The sequence below is a fragment of the Etheostoma spectabile genome, chromosome 20, assembly GCF_008692095.1.
Source record: "Etheostoma spectabile isolate EspeVRDwgs_2016 chromosome 20, UIUC_Espe_1.0, whole genome shotgun sequence".
Taxonomy (NCBI): domain Eukaryota; kingdom Metazoa; phylum Chordata; class Actinopteri; order Perciformes; family Percidae; genus Etheostoma; species Etheostoma spectabile.
The window spans coordinates 5,362,881-5,378,809 of record NC_045752.1 but is presented as its reverse complement, the minus strand read 5'-3'; positions in this window follow the sequence as shown (position 1 = coordinate 5,378,809).

Here is a 15,929-nt window from a genome sequence, read left to right as displayed (position 1 = left end):
GGGGGGTACCAGTAAAAATTATGCTGTAGCATGTAAAACAAATCATAAATGCATGAAGGTCTCCTAATAACAAGAAACTACATATACAGTAAAAGACTATGCTTTTACTGGTTCAATATCTGCAGTATATACAGTACAGAATGACATACAGTATGATAGCAGATGGCTGCTGGCTGTCAACAGCATTGACCTCTGTGCATGCAAAATGTTTGCATCCATTTGACCACGGCTGGGCCTTAGACAAACACATTCTCTGCAACACAAGCCAGCTGCATGGAGTAGAGTCCTAAACAGACCCTATCTAGAGCCTATCAGTAACAGGATGGCTGGCATTGCCTATGGAATGCTTTTGTCTCGGTCTGTGCATTACTGTGTGTGGGGGGTCATATAAGTGACCTCCAGTCATGGCCTTCCGCTTTCACTCAGTCTGCTACATTTGTGCATTTCAGCGCGAGACCACCTTACCTTGTCTTTCAGTACCAGCTCTTGGAAGGATGGTTAACCTGGTTACTTAAAAGGCCGGAGCTGGAGGTCTGGTCGGGGCTGAAGGGCTGGACACCAGGGGTGGGATATCTTATCAAAGCCATCAGAAATGCCCTGTCGGCAGCCATTCATTGGGCTCGGGGAAAATACACCAAACTGCCCCCCCCCTTCCCTAAATGACTGAGTTAGACAGATAACAGCAGACCAAGGGGGTCCCCTCTCTCCTTTCCCCTCCCGTCTATCACTCTTGCTCCCCGTCTCTCTCTTTCCCGCTCTCTGGCTGGTTTTATTGGAGAGGAAACAGAAAACAGAAAGCCTCAGTGTGGGAAGCCACTTGTTATCTGAGAGTCTTGGGAATCGAGGCCTCGGCAGAGGCTTCACTCAGCGCACTAATGAAAGCAGGACGATTTGGCCGCTTTCGTTCCCAACGTAGTTAGACCCCCCATCCCCATCTCAGCACAGGTACTCCTTCTGCTTCCATTTGCCTCCAATTACCAGCTTCCATCTTCCTCTTCAACTGCTCCATATCTTAACTTTTGGTTCTCTTTTGGGGCAGAAGTTCTTCTGCTAATTGCTTTTGTTTGGCAAATCTGGTTGCTTACCTGTTGCTCCACTTCAACTTCTCTTTCAGGGACTTATTTGTGGCCTTTAACAATTTGAATTTTATCTTGAATTAGATGAGCAGGGCCTTCACTTCTCATGTGTGAAAGACTTGACCCAACATCAATTCATATGATAACAGGTGTAGGAACAGTGCAGTTTTAGAGTGTTTGCTGAAATTTTAATTTGACTGTCTCAGAAGAGATCCAAAGATGTATTGTGCACAGCTTGTTTGTTCGGCCTGCCCCTATAGAAAGCATGATGGACAGGTTTTAAAAGTCACACATGGCCCCTTCAACCATTGAAAATCCTCTCTATTCAACAGTTCATTAAGGCTAGAAGATTTAAGTTTCCCCAACCAAACAATGAAGCAGAGATCCACTAAGTTCACCTTTGTTTGCCACATAGCTGAGGTTTACCATCCCCAGGTGAGGGACTGAGAGCTTGTCTCTGTTCGGATTCCCTCCATGCTGTGGCTCTCCCAGTGGAGCCAGGGCAGGGAGGCAGCAAGGCCATGTGAATGCTGTGTAGTAAGGTAAGACTTGGCCGCCGGGCATCCGGAGAGAGGGCTCAGCTCCCTTTGTGGTGGATCCCTGACAGGTTGGGGCGAAGCGCAGACCAACCCCTCCCATCCACTTTCACCTGTGATATTGTCCCAGGTGGAGGAAGAGACAGAGGGATAGGTAGAGGGGTTGCAGAGGAGGCACTGAGATGTCCCCATAGGGCATGGCTTCTGTGTAGCTCGATATCCCAGTGGGCTTTGCAGGTCTCCAGAGAGAGGTTAAATGAAGCCAGGGCTGTCTGACGGACAAAGGCCGCAGGTCAGCACCCAGCCCTTTGATCCTTTCCTGCCCTCTTCAGACCACAGAGCCAGACCTTTTTGTTTCACCTTGCTTTTCTATCCCTAGGGCTAGCCCCCTTTTTTCCTCTCAATCTGCCCCTGACAATGGAGTCACTTACAAAGCTCTGAGCGTTGTATGGTCTGCCAGTCACCAGAGGAGAGAGGTTTCAAAGGGAAGGTAGTGGGGTTCAGTGTCTCCAAGGTCCCCAGTGAGGAGATAGATACTGACTCTTTCAGTCCCCAGCACTGGGCCACAACCCCACAGCTGCACCCAGCACTTCAGAGGCCTTATCCAACAAAAGGCACAGAGAGGGCAGTTCATTTATGGGGGTAAACAGTGGAAAAGGGAGCAGGGAAATTCGTTGACATATGCTTGACTCCAGCTCAGCACCTTACTGTGAGACAATCTGTATTTTTTTTACTTTGCGTTAACGTCACTTGGAAGTGTATGACAAGCAGCATACTAAAAAGTATTTAGAGCGTAGTAACTTTGTAATTTCAGCGCCAAAAAACAGCTTGCTGAAATATGACTTTCAATTTTTTTTTCTTCATTTCTCGCCAATGGTCAAAAGGGGGAGAGAAGGATTTATCTTGGACCTGCACATACTCTTAAGCAGATGTAGAAAGAGTAGAGCTAACATGTTTTGAGTTTGTCTCTGGCATGTTCCTTGGCCAAAACACTCAGGTGGAGCCCTACCCAGAGTCGCATGAAAGCCCAGAAGTAGCTGTAACTTCCTCCCTCCTTTGCCGCCTCATCGAAATGGTTAACTTTCATGTTGGCCGGGTCCCACCAAAAACAAAGAGAGATTTCTTTCAGAATGCTAGCTTACACAGGACCAATATAACTTAAGGAAATTAAAGATACTGTATGATATATTTTGATTTTCTCAACTTTATTTTACCATATCGCAGGGGTAGTAGGTTGACCTTTTTTAATTTAAATTTAATGGTATTCTAACAATATCTAAAGCTTGATACTGTGGTTTACCCAGAAGCAAACTGACAATCAATATGTAATATTATATATTATATTTAGGATGTTCCTATAAAGGTAGACACTTTCGACACTGCAGCAACATGTGGGCTACAGTGTATACAATAGCATAATTGTGGTGTCTCCCATCAAAAGAAATATAGGTGTTTGTGCGACTGTGTTTGTGTGTGGCGGGGGCCCTCACTGAGGGCCACAGGGGCAGGAATGTAAAGTCTGCCCTGGGGGCCTCTGTGGTGCTAATGGATTAACAGGCCAGCTTGGCATGCTAATGGAGATTGTCTGTGATGTAATGAGCTTCTAATTAGGTCACCTCTGAGCTTGACCCTCTTGTAATGAGGAGGGCAGAAGGGAGAGGAGGGGCCGGGGCTGGTGATAGCACCCTGACCTGCAGGTGTGAACCGGCCCGGGCTGTAAACAGGGCTGGACATTCCTGGCATTCTCAGCTCAGCATCCCCTCCCGAAACTCCCCTCCTCCTGCCTGCCATAACGCTTCTCTAGCGCTATGGGTGGATACACACACAGAGAAACAATTGGAGCCACATTTCATGCTTCAAGGTGCTTCACGGTTTGGCTGAAAGAAAGAAAAAAGTTCCCTTGAATACAGCTATTCTTTGAATGTCGGACACCATTTTTCTTTATGATATCCTTTCAAGGGGTTGTTGCAGCAGCGTGCTGTGACCTGGATTCAAATACTAAAGGGATCTGCAGGAGGGGAACTATCTAATTAAATGTGTAAGATTCTAAGTTTCTATCTTCTTGTTGCATCTCATCTCTTCCTGGTTGTTCTCAGTCTGCTTGCAGTGCTGTCATTAATCATTCACTCTCCCAAACATTTTCTTCCTCGAACTGCCTCACTTGCTCTCACTTTGTTTTTCTCTGCCTTGGCACAAAGTGGCGCACTGATACCACCCTAAAGCCCTTTTCTGATAGAACAAAACACCCCTTTATTTCCGAGGGGGAGAATAACACCCCAGTGTGCGACAGAGCGAGTGAAGAGACCCAATCATCTGCAGTCATTAGAAGTGCCCTGGACTCCATGACTACTGCTAGTACTTTTATTGCACTATTGCATTATTATAAGTATCACATGATTGGTTTAACAATGTGGTCTCGTGTTGGATGAAGTGCAAATGAGAAAGGATTTAAGATGTTTTTCTCACATTTTCTACTTGTTGAATGAGGTTGAATTATTCTCAAAATAAGGAGCATTTGCTTCTAATTAAGATCATGGCAGTATGTGGTTTGTGAGTGTTTGTGCATCTTAATACTTGTGCACACTTACCACGGGTGGTTGCGTATGCACATACATTTGTTTGTTAGGGTGACTTTAAAAGATCTGGTGGCAAGATGTAGTGTTTGTTGTTCTCAGAGGGACAGATAAGATCAGTGTGGTTTATCAGTCATGGAGGGTGGTGACCAGGATGCATGGGGCTTGAGGGGGAGTGGTATGAAGAATGACCCATAGGAGCTCATCGCTCTGTTTGCATTGTGGGACTTATCAGATGCTAAGGGCCCAACCCAGTCACTTGGTTGGAGTTTAGTTTTTGCCTCTGAGGCAAAAAAGTGTGAGTTGGCTGTTCGGAGAAAATACTGCGTGATGACTTCACGAGAAAGATGTAGGAATTGCAGGACCTGTTGTGCAACCTAAGAAAGCAATCAGTGGTCCGGATGTACATTTGTGATCAGAGACCAGTGTTACCTGAGTAGCACGTTTATCCTGCTTCTTAATCGTATTAAAGGTCATGTGAAGGTTTATGTACATTCCAACATACATTTGGGTAAAACGGAAGCACTGTGAACACACTCACACGCTTATCATGAGTTTACAGTCCACATAATGTTTGCTTCTTTGAAATAAGATGAGCAAACTCCACACAGAAGGGACTGTTTAAAAAAGAAAGAATCTTACCATTAGAGGCAACAGTGCTAACCAACTTAAACAAAGATTTCGGGACAAACAAGTTGACTTTTGGTTTTGAAAAATGTAATTCCTAAAATCCGACGATGCTCTTGTTGTCTTCTTGGCTGTGTGTGATTTCTACCTACGGAGGTGATTGTTGTGATATTTTCGAGTGGACCTCTGAGGGCAGGGAGGTGCAGAGACAGGAACCCCCGAAGTAGTAAGTGGACACTCTCTTTATCAGTCCCTCGTTCCCTCTCTTCTTTTAGTGGCCTAGACTCATTAAGCCGTCAATAAATGGTCCAGTCTTAATGAGGAGGCTTTTATAGGGCCTCCAGGGGATAATCAGACTCCAGTAGGAAGTCGTCTGTCTTGATAGCCTACCCCTTTCCTCAGCGGTGGTCCGGCCAGGCCTAGCTCCAATCCAGCATCACACCACCCACCCATCTACCTCCATCTCAATTTCATTCTCTTTTTCCATTTCTCTCTGTCTTTGCCATCACCCCTGCATGTAGTTATTTCATGACATGATAAAAGTCAGCTGGTGCCCGGCGCACTGGCCACTTGCGGCTCTTTAATTGCCTCCTTCCTCCCCCTCGGCCTAGCCGGCTGCGGCGTTTTTACGAGGCCCAGGCCCCGACTGCTGCTCACCCTTTCAAGGGTCTTCCTTCTCTTCTGAGGGATGACCCTCTGTCTCCTAAGGCACCGAGACTCCAATTGTCAATTGATACCAATTGAGCTGTACCAACATGGTGGACAAGATTGAGGACTGATAGAGGGAATGAGTGGAAGTGATGAAGAGGAGTTCATCTTGCAATGAAGTAGCATGAAGTTTGACACTCTTCACCCCAAACTGATTTAATATCCAAGTCTCGTACTCATAGTTTGTGTAAACCCTCATGGATTAGGGACTTCACAGCAGACCAATCACAAGTTTTGTTTGTGTCAATAAAGCTTGCTTGTACAGCTTTGCTTGTGGCTCTGGTGCTCACAAGACAGCAGTGTTTACTTTGTTGCTTAAGTAGATAATGAAGATTTATTTTACGTGTTGCTTTTGGTAATTAAAAGTGTATTCATCAATGTCATGTCAGTCAGTGCTCGAATGAGGGTGAAAGCCTATCCCCTGAGCAGATGTTTACCACATAGGTCAGAGAGCATGCTGTGTTTACATCAGCGGGTTTAGGACAGACATGTTTAGAATTGGAAATGCTGCTGTAGGCAACAACGTTAATCAAATTACCTTTTTTCCTTTCTTCATCCTCTCCCCTTCAGTCTATCGTTGCTCTTAAGAACTTTCTTTTTGTCTTACAAGATTCAAAACAACTGCTGCCTAGCATCATTGAGTGTATGTCACTTCCTGCCTTAGGGTGAGTGTGGCCTCTCCACTTCCTCCCTTATTCATTCCAGAGGAGGGCTCTGAAATGCTGCTTCATCTGAGCGAGCAGAGGGCCTTGTGTCAGCCCTGGGGCTCTCTAAAAGGCATGCAGTTTGTGATTTGGAATAAGATATGTAAATCTGGAATGGCCTTTAGTATGTTTCTAAAAGGAAAGTTACTCAGCAGCTGCTTTTTGTAACTGTGTCTAAAGTCATTCCTTTTAATTCTTGGCAGGAGATACAAAGAGGGGCTGAGAGGAGAGAAGGGAGAGGCATGGCTTATGGGAAATGGAATGATAGCGCTGACCAAAACAAATTGTTTCTGGTTTCACTTGGGCCCGATCCTATTATCAGGCTGAGTGTCAGATCAGACAACTGCTGGAGCAGAGACAGTCCAGATGGAAGTGAGAGAGAGAGAGAGAGAGAGAGAGAGAGAGAGAGAGAGAGAGAGAGATGATGGGAGGAGATGAGGAAGAGAGAGAGAGAGAGAGAGAGAGAGAGAGAGAAAGAGAGAGAGAGAGAGAGAGAGAGAAAGGAACGACCCCTTGGAGACTGTTTGCACTTGTGTAAATGGTAATACTGTTTTAAAATTGAAATGCAAAAACTTGTAGGTTGTGTGTGTGTGTGTGTGTGTGTGTGTGTGTGTGTACTGTGGAGGGCCAGTAGGTTGAAGGTCAGGTCTAAGGCCACGGTCCTTGCTGTTGGGGGGGCGGGGAGGCTGCCATTCCCTCTGAATTGCGGACATGAGGGAAAAGTGAAATCCACTCTCAGATCCTAATGATGTTTTCTTTTGGAGTGAAAAATCTAAACATGTCCATTGCTCAGTAATGTGACCCGGTATGGGGTCGCAGTCTGGTCACCGCAGGAAAGGCTTGTGTTTCAACTACTGAAGCTTGAAACAACACATTTTCTGGACAAAACTAAAAAGAGGGTACATGCATGTACATACAGGTAAAGAGGTGAGGAACAGCCTTCTCAAGATGTAGATCAGAGGTTTTTGAGCCGTAGTAAAATAATTAAGAAAATGTAATGTGCATGTACCCAAGTTCAGTGTCTGACATGTCAGTTCCAGTGTCACTGGTGCAGGGGCAAAGAGTAGTTGTGCATACGGGGTTGAGTGGGGAACACAAGTGATAAGTCACGCCAGACACCAGCCAATGATGATAATTTATTGTGTTTTAATTGGGGGGTGAGTGGGTGTGTGTGTGTGGGATCCCTCTCCAAAAAACCATGTGGTTGTAAGTGATACTTAAGAGAGAAAATTAACCACTTGAGGTTTTTTCTCTGTCCCACTCTCTGTTCCTCCCCTCTCCTGTTTTACTCCTGTAATTGCATCATCACACCATGTCTTCACTTCCCTTCTTTTCAGTTCTCTGGTGACACCTCTGCCTGACTCACAGTGGTACCTACGTGGTGTTATTATGGCTACCGAGCAGAGCATTTGGGTGAGGCCCACTCTTTGTTGTTGACAGGATAGCGGTGATTAACGTGCCTTCTTCTGACCTCAGCTGCAGTCTGCTCCCTCAGCCCTCCCTCCTCGGTCCCTGCTGCTCCTGATGCCTGAACCTACGGCCCTAGAGACAGCCTCAGCCTCCACTGTGTGTGTGTGTGTGTGTGTGTGTGTGTGTGTGTGTGTGTGTGTGTGTGTGTGTGTGTGTGTGTGTGTGTGTGTGTGTGCGTGTGTGTATGTGTTGGTGCACAACATGTACTGCTACTGCTTTGTATGTTTAGGGAGGTAGTAATAATGATGACAGTAATGATGTGTGAGAACGGGGGGAGGGGGTGTTGTTGAGGTAGCTTAACTATTAGCTAATCGCTTTCTATAACTTTATAGCGTTTCCACTGTTTTATAGAGAATAGCTTCAATCATTCCTTTTTTCTTTCATATGGAATTTGCCTAAATGGGGTGATGTCACTCTTCCCCACCCCCATACAACCTGCCTCGGGGCACCATAGACAAGGAAAATTAGAGGGGAACTTTCACATAAAAGACGAAGGCTTGGCTGGTGTCGAGTCAGGTGATGCAAAGGAAAACTGGTATTGACAGGCCACGTTCTTTTCTGCTCTTCAGTTGTGACAAATTCATGTTTAATTACAGAATAAACATCCTCGAAATCATTTCATTTCTCAGCCAGGCGCTGTAATCAATTTCTCTTCAGCGTGGTTTGGTGGATTGGCCTGCAAGTTAGTTAACCGCATTAAAGTTGCTCTGTTGAGAGACGTTAGATTAAAGAACAGGCCTTAGGGGCGCTCCCCAAGCTGGGCCCGAAACCACCCACTGTTCCTTGTGTGGTTCAACTGTATGTGGGTGGAGATGTGCATGCAAGGTGTGTGTGCGCATGGATGCAGACGTGTCTTGACATTAAACGTCTACGTCTGTGTATGCACGCTTAAGTAAAAACCGCCACTGCCCAGATTGAAACTCCAAACTCGCCACAACAGGCTGTGAGCTTGCTTTTCCGTCAACCCCTCTCCTCGCTGTTTGCCCGAACCACAACCTGAGTTTTATTTCAAGGCTGAAAACAAATATTAAGTGCACAGTTTTCTGCTGTACCACTCGCTACAACGTATCTGCCTGGCTCTCGCTCGCTTCTGTTCCTTCACGTCCCAGATATAATTATAGCTGTCCGAGGGATGATTATATGTTTACTCTGGAAGCTGGCCGACTGCCTGTCCCCAGTCCCTGAGGAGCTGCCTCTCAAAGGGGTTCCTCTTGAAAAGCACCACAAAAGTGGCTTCAGCAGTGCTCATACACATAAGGGATCAGATAGAATGCTCAAGACAGAGAGGAAGATACAGCAAGAAAAGGAGAGAGAGGGAGAAAGTGGCGGTGCCTTTATGTTATAATTTCTATTTAAACGGGTCTATCCACCACACTAGCTTGTCTGCGTCTTCCCTTGAATGGGGCCGGTTAACAGAGTCTGGCCAACAAGCAGCAGACGAAGAGTGGAATGGAGGTTTTGGGAGTCACAAAATGAATGCCTTTAGTAGACGACAATACATTTATATTTATACAGACATCAATCCATCCAACACGCATCGGAGATATATGTTGTTGCTAGTGTTGAGGCTAAGTCAGTGAACAATGAAAAAAAGCTTTGATAATACTGTTCATTCCTTGTTTTCACAAATAGCTTCTGTTATCTTTGCTTTTTTTTTTTTAAAACATGTAACAGGTTTTTCGTCAGACAGTTGGTCACTAAGAAGCAACAAATTCTCCCTCATTGGCGAGCCTTACTTATTTTAGGTAGACTAGCTTTGACGGAAGTCATGTAGATCATTTATACGAGTTAAATAATATACTGTAGCTTTACAGTCCAAGTTTAAACATAGCATGTAGTTTTAGTCTTGGCATGGCCAAATGAAGTGTTTTTAATGACTTGAGACAGAATTTGCAGACCACTCTTTCATGTTGCCCAGCAATACCTATTAATCTGTCCATGGCTGCTATGCATGAAGGTCCCTTTAGACCAGGCAAAGGTCATCATTCCACACCTAATTAACACTCCACACACACATACACACACACACACACTAACACCTCATTTACGCTGAATGCATTTTCTTTAAATAAAATCACATAGCAGCTTGTTTGAGGGTACAGTAGAATGCAGGTTTGCAGCAAGACTGGACCGAAACATGTGCTTTTGTCATGCTTTGACTTGTTTACAGTTTGGTATTTCTGAAGGCAGTCAGAGCTGACCTGTAACTGTTGTTTGGCTGGTAATCCTTGGGAATTTGCTACAGCTATTCACTGCAGCCCTCCTAACATGCTCAGAGCTGTGGGCCAGTTTGACAGGAATCAGAGCAAAAGTTGCACACAAAGAAGCAAAAGCAGGAAACTCAGTGTCCGCTATCAAATCTTTTCTAACAATGTGTAAACAAATGAATAGTTTGTTGTCGGGCACTGGGAGGACGGAAGGACAAGCCAATAGCTGACTTTGCAACATTATTTTTGTTGAGCTGTGATCATCAACATACTGTTTGCCTGAGGGGTCCACAGAGTACATGTTGGCTCCAGTAAGGTTAAAAGTTTGATGTGCACAGCTTGTATATTTGTAGATGTTTGGTTGTAAACTGCTCTCGGTTTCCAGTTACCTCATTTCCTGAATGAGAACAAATAAATATATACACACTTGCATAAAGAGACTTCAGACGACACTCCGGTTTTTATCGGCATAATTCCGTAAATCTTCTTTTAGTGAACATACATTAGTTAGCGGACGCGCACACACACACGTGTACACACAGATACTCCTTTTAGCTGCAGACATACCAAAGCCCACGCATCCAGGCTCGCCTCAGTGCTGTCCTTGTAATGGGTGGTATCAGCGCTTCCTGAGCCCACGAAGGACGATAAAAGCCAGGATAGCTGGGTTTTATCTGCTCTGCTGAAAGTCAGCCATTGACACTATGCACTTTAGAAGGAAGTATCACTCAGTAGGAGAACCCATCTCACCTCTCATCTCCTCAGTGACAGTTAGTTCCCCTTTCTGGGGAAAGTTTGGACATATTGACAGAATCAGATTGACAGCTACTGCTCTTAAATCTATTGTTGTCGCAACAAAATTCAACAATAAGCGTCAAATGAAATTTTAGACTCTCAGAGTTGATCAGTTACTCTGCTTTCTTGTTTCTGTTGAATAGATGTTTAAGGAAAATTCGGATTCATACAACCCGGGTCTTATTTTTGTAGTTTAGTTGCCATTACTATTGGTAATAACACTATTGTACAAGCTGAGAACTGTTATTTATGTCTAATGGCCAAAACCACAAAAATAAGACCCGCGTTGTAATGAATTAGCTCCATACAGCTGTTTTTAACAGAGCATCTGTAAATGACAGGAAGTGCAGCTGGTTTAACAGGAAAGTGTGTGTTCAGAATGCCCAGTCTTTTCTGATGTATGGTGTCCACATTGGCTCACTTGTAGCTAACAATTACTCAGTGTCTCCCATTTAGGCTCTTTATCCATCCAAACTTTTTTTTTTGACAGCATTGTAGTGAATTTCATTCTTTCGCAATCCCTTACTTCACTAGTGGCAACCTCAACAAAACAGTCAATCACTGGCAGCGCGTATTTTTTTACCGACAGACAAAAGGAACAAAACCAGAGTCGGTAGGTTTGTGCACCATAATTTGATTGCTGACAAGTGAGGGGAAAAAGGTCTGTCAGCTTAGCGACGATACCCAACAAAGGGCAGTCTCATTGTAAACGTTGTAGCACTCAATTGCTGGATGATGGGGTACTAGACAATGGACCAGCATGCAGCGCTGGGCATGGCGAGGACCCTCCCTGCAGCTCTCTACTGCGGTAATGACAGTCTAAGTGCCAACAGCAGGTGTCTTCCATTCAACGCTGGGCAGGTTAATAAAGTTTCTCTCTGAAAGTCAATAAACAAGAGCTTGTTCACACACTGACTAATTGTATACGTTCTCCATGCTGTATCTCTCTCTCTCTCTCTCTCTCTCTCTATCTCTCTATATCTCTCGTTTGTGTGACATGGAAAGACATGATAGAAGAAAACAATATAGAGAACTGAAGAGAAGCCGGACCTTGCAGATTCTGTCCCTGTAAGAATAGTAAGAATAGTTCTAAATAAACAAGAACTGTCATAATGTATAACATTGCCTAATGTGAGACCATTTGTCTTGACCGGGGTGGTAAGTATTTACAGTAAATGCAATATAATTAATATTTATGTTTAAGCTACCTTTCACAAACACCATTTCCTACAAGGCCAATACTGTTGCAAGTTTAACATCCAACCCAGCTTAGTCAAAGTCCCTGCACTTGTTGTTTCTTTCAAACTCAGCATCATCTTTGCATCAGAAGGGGGACATGAGTGTGAGGGTTTGCTCATGTGTGTGTGCGTGTGTGAGAGAGAGAGAGAGAGCGAGAGAGAGAGAGAGAGCGAGAGAAAGAGAAAGAGAGAGATGCATACAATGATGATCAGTGGTGGGTTCACAGTTCCTGGTATTGAATTTGGTCAAGCTGCTATTCCACGGAGCAGGCAGCTCCCTAAGGACAGTCACTGCAGGAGACAGAGAGCTTGCATCCAGACATAGACATGATTACCATAACCACAATATTTCCCTAACCTTGCCCAGGTTTTTCAGTTGGCTAACCTTAACCATAGTTTAATTGCCATAACCACAGTCTTTCCCTGACCTTAACCATACCCTATAGTTACTGTGTGCAGATATTGTAAAAAGTATTAAAAAAAAAAAAAATGGCATTGGATGCTAAATATTTTCTTTAATTGAATGTAATCTGGGGTTATGGTTTGGGAAAAGTTGTGGTTGATAAAAACGAGGGGGCCATTATTGTGGACTCCTGCATAAAAGGTTACTGTAGACATCTACTGTACTGTAGATGCTCACACATTGCCGTACTTTCTCACACACACTACTTTTTGCATTGGCACCGAATGAGATGTAAGTCATGAGGTTTGGAATCGTCCAATATGGATGTAATTCCAAGGGAGAATGAGTTGTTCCTTCTGTTGTTGAAAAATAAGATGATCTGTGCGAGTTTAATTAGTGTGTGGGATCAAACATGGTAAACAACAGGACATTTTCAAAATATAACTTTCTGAAAATCACCAGATGTTTCCTCTGATGTGGAACCTGTCAAATCTTGCTGCAATCCCCTCTATGCACACTGACTGGCCACTGTGTTATGGATATCTGTCACGTACATGTTGCTGCCATTCTTTCCTCAGCATCGCTCTAACTAACTCAAACTCTCTGAGGCTTGTGTTCCATCTTTAACAAGAGCCAAGTAAACAACTCCTTATGTTAAAGAAAGAAAAAATAAGTGGAACAGCCGGGAAAGTCAGTGGAAAAGCTTTCACAGAGGGAAAGAAAGAGAGAAAAAGAGGGAAGGAAGATCAAAAAAAAAAAATACTCCCATACCACAACCATGCAGCAAATTGGTTCAGTGCAGTGAACCTGTGTCCTGTGTTTGGGCAGGCAATAAGCAAAACGGGGGAACATGAAATGATATCGCAGCGCATTTATCTTGATAAGAACAGAGGATGTTGAGGCGTAATAGGAAAAACATGGCTGGTAATGAGAGGAACAGGGCATGATGGAGGAGTAGACATGGATTACCAGCATTCCTCTTGATGGGGTTTTATGGAGGAAAAAAAAAAGAATAGAGCTCCCTCGTTTATTTGATTTTAGAGGTTGTGGTTGTCGAGAAAAAAACCTAGATAAATGCATGTTTCATCAGGGCTAAATATTTCCACCCTGTGAAAAAATGCCAGAAAGCAAACACAAGCCAGATTGTGGACTAGTGGTAGAACGGCTGTGGGTATTTGTTTATATGTTGCTCTGTGTGTGTGTGTGTGTGTGTGTGTGTGTGTGTGTGTGTGTGTGTGTGTGGTGTGTGTGTGTTTGCCTTCACAAATAAATACCAAGCCTAACCACTCTCCGTGGCATAGCAGGTGCTTCTAAAACAATGGTAGCTCAACGTTACTTTTTACCAAAGCTGCTTCTACATGGAAGTGTTGAACAAATAAAAGAGAGGAGGAATGAGGCAGAAGATTAATTAGAAGTGTCGAAGCATTGGGAAGGAGAAGGGTGGTGTGTTGGAGGTTGAAGTGAACTCATTCATTGCTGACACGTTTGCTAAAAAGCTTCCATCAAAAAAAGTGAAAGACTTACTCATAATCTTCCCTGTCTCTTTACGTGCCAAAAAAGTGGTAGCTCCCGCTGTTCGGTTTTTCTACCCACTCGATCTGCAGATCGTTAAAGTAATCTCAGCACTTTAGTGTTTCCTACGTTCCACTCTTTTTCTCTTCTTTCACTTTTGGCGTCATCTTTGCATCAGATGCAAAAGCTTTGTTAAAAGAAAATGTACAAATGTGTGTGTGTGTGTGTGTGTGTGTGGTGTGTGTGTGTGTGTGTGTGTGTGTGTGTGTGTGTGTGTGTGTGTGTGTGTGTGAGGTCAGAGAGACACAATGATGCAGCTCAGTGGTGTGTTCACTGTTCCCGTTGTTAGGTTTAGTCAATCTCCTGTTGTATCCACAAGCAAGCAGCTCCCTCGCATTTCTGGAATGACTCACATTTCTTCCCTCGCCATTCTCTTTTTAATTATTGTTGATCTTCTTATGGGTTCCAAGCCAAGATAACCCCCTCCCCACCGTCCCCCCCCCCTTCCTTCCTTCCTCCTCCTGACTCGTCCTTACTGCTGTGTCACTGTCGGACACTGAGGTGAGATCAAGAGAAAGCAAATTCACCGAGCTGTGGTAAAGGATACTCCTTTCTTGGACATCTGGACTCCATTTTGTTTCCTTTAGATTTTATCTGTTTGCCATAGTGTTTCGCAATCCAACAATAAAGTGACAAGAATAAGAAAAAAGCCCTGTTGTGTTAGTGGATTAAAGTGTTTTAAATAAACAGGAATTGTAAGATGAGAACGGTTCATTTTCTCAACGCTACACAACCACTGCCAAGTTTTTATTTCGTAAACAAGATTAATTACCACTTCATGTGAGTTTTAATCCCAATGATTGTCTGAGAACAGATGCAGTTGATAAAGTAAGATGCAGAGCTTGAAGTGTATTTTATTTGGACCGTATTTTCCAATGTGTTTGTGTCTAAGTGTCTGATGGGAACAACAATCTTCGACATTGGTCCAGTATTAAGCAAGATCAAGCAACAATGTAAGTTAATAGGGAAATTGTCCAGCTTGTATTTGCCTTTACAAAAGTGCTTGTTTTGCCACTGACAGGCTCAGATTAATATTCTAAGACAAAAAAAAATAGACAAATTGTGTCAAGGTTGAAAAAAACGGTAGTTACCCTTTAAGACAAAAAGGGTGACTACAAGACAAAGGGGCTAAAATGCCTGTAAAAATTCCTTTTAAAAGTCCCTTTTAAGTGCCAAACTATTACTGTCTTGTAAATTAAACTTAAGTTTAGCCAACCAAATGTAGTTACGTTGAAAAAACATAGTGGTTTGGGTCAAAATAAGATTGAGTAGAACTTGTTTTACACAAAACACAAACACTGCTCTGCTGGGTCAAAGTGTTTGTTGGACATGAGGAAAGTGACATGAGAAAATCACGCTGAGATACCCTGTGAAATGACTTCACAAGGTGACGTGTTATTCACACACATGGGCAATTTTAAACCCTTTTTTGGGGGGGCTCAAGCCTTAATTTCATCTCAGCCCCTCTAAAAAATATTGTAATAACAATTTTAAAAAATGTAATCAATTTTGGTGCTTTTGGTGAGAGTTTGCGAATGTTTCTGTCTGATAGCGGACAAACAATTACAGGTTCAAAGGGCTTATAACACATTTAATATCCTGTGTGCCTGTCGCCGGTGCTGTGCACCTGTCACCCAGTCAAGGAAAAGGTCAACAGAAACCTAGTGTTGGCCAATCGGAGGAGGTTATGCCTGACTTACCTTTGCCTGAGTCTATGTGATCTGTCAGACGGAGAGCAGGAGACGGTTGTGAAGTTGGTGAACGTTGGTTGTCCCCAGAGAAGAAGTTGGTTCATTTCATGATGCAGATTAGAACCCAAATTGATACGTAAGCAACAAAAATGGCTGAATGTTAGAACATCTTGTCAAGTTGGTCTTCATTACTGTGACTTATAAAGTGTCAGGATTAGTTCCATCATAGTGTTAATAGTGTTAACATCCGCTGTTGTTGTTTAGTAGCTAGCTCAGAGATTATCAGCTAATTAAATTACTGGTTTAGCAGGTGGGGGGGGGGGGGGGGG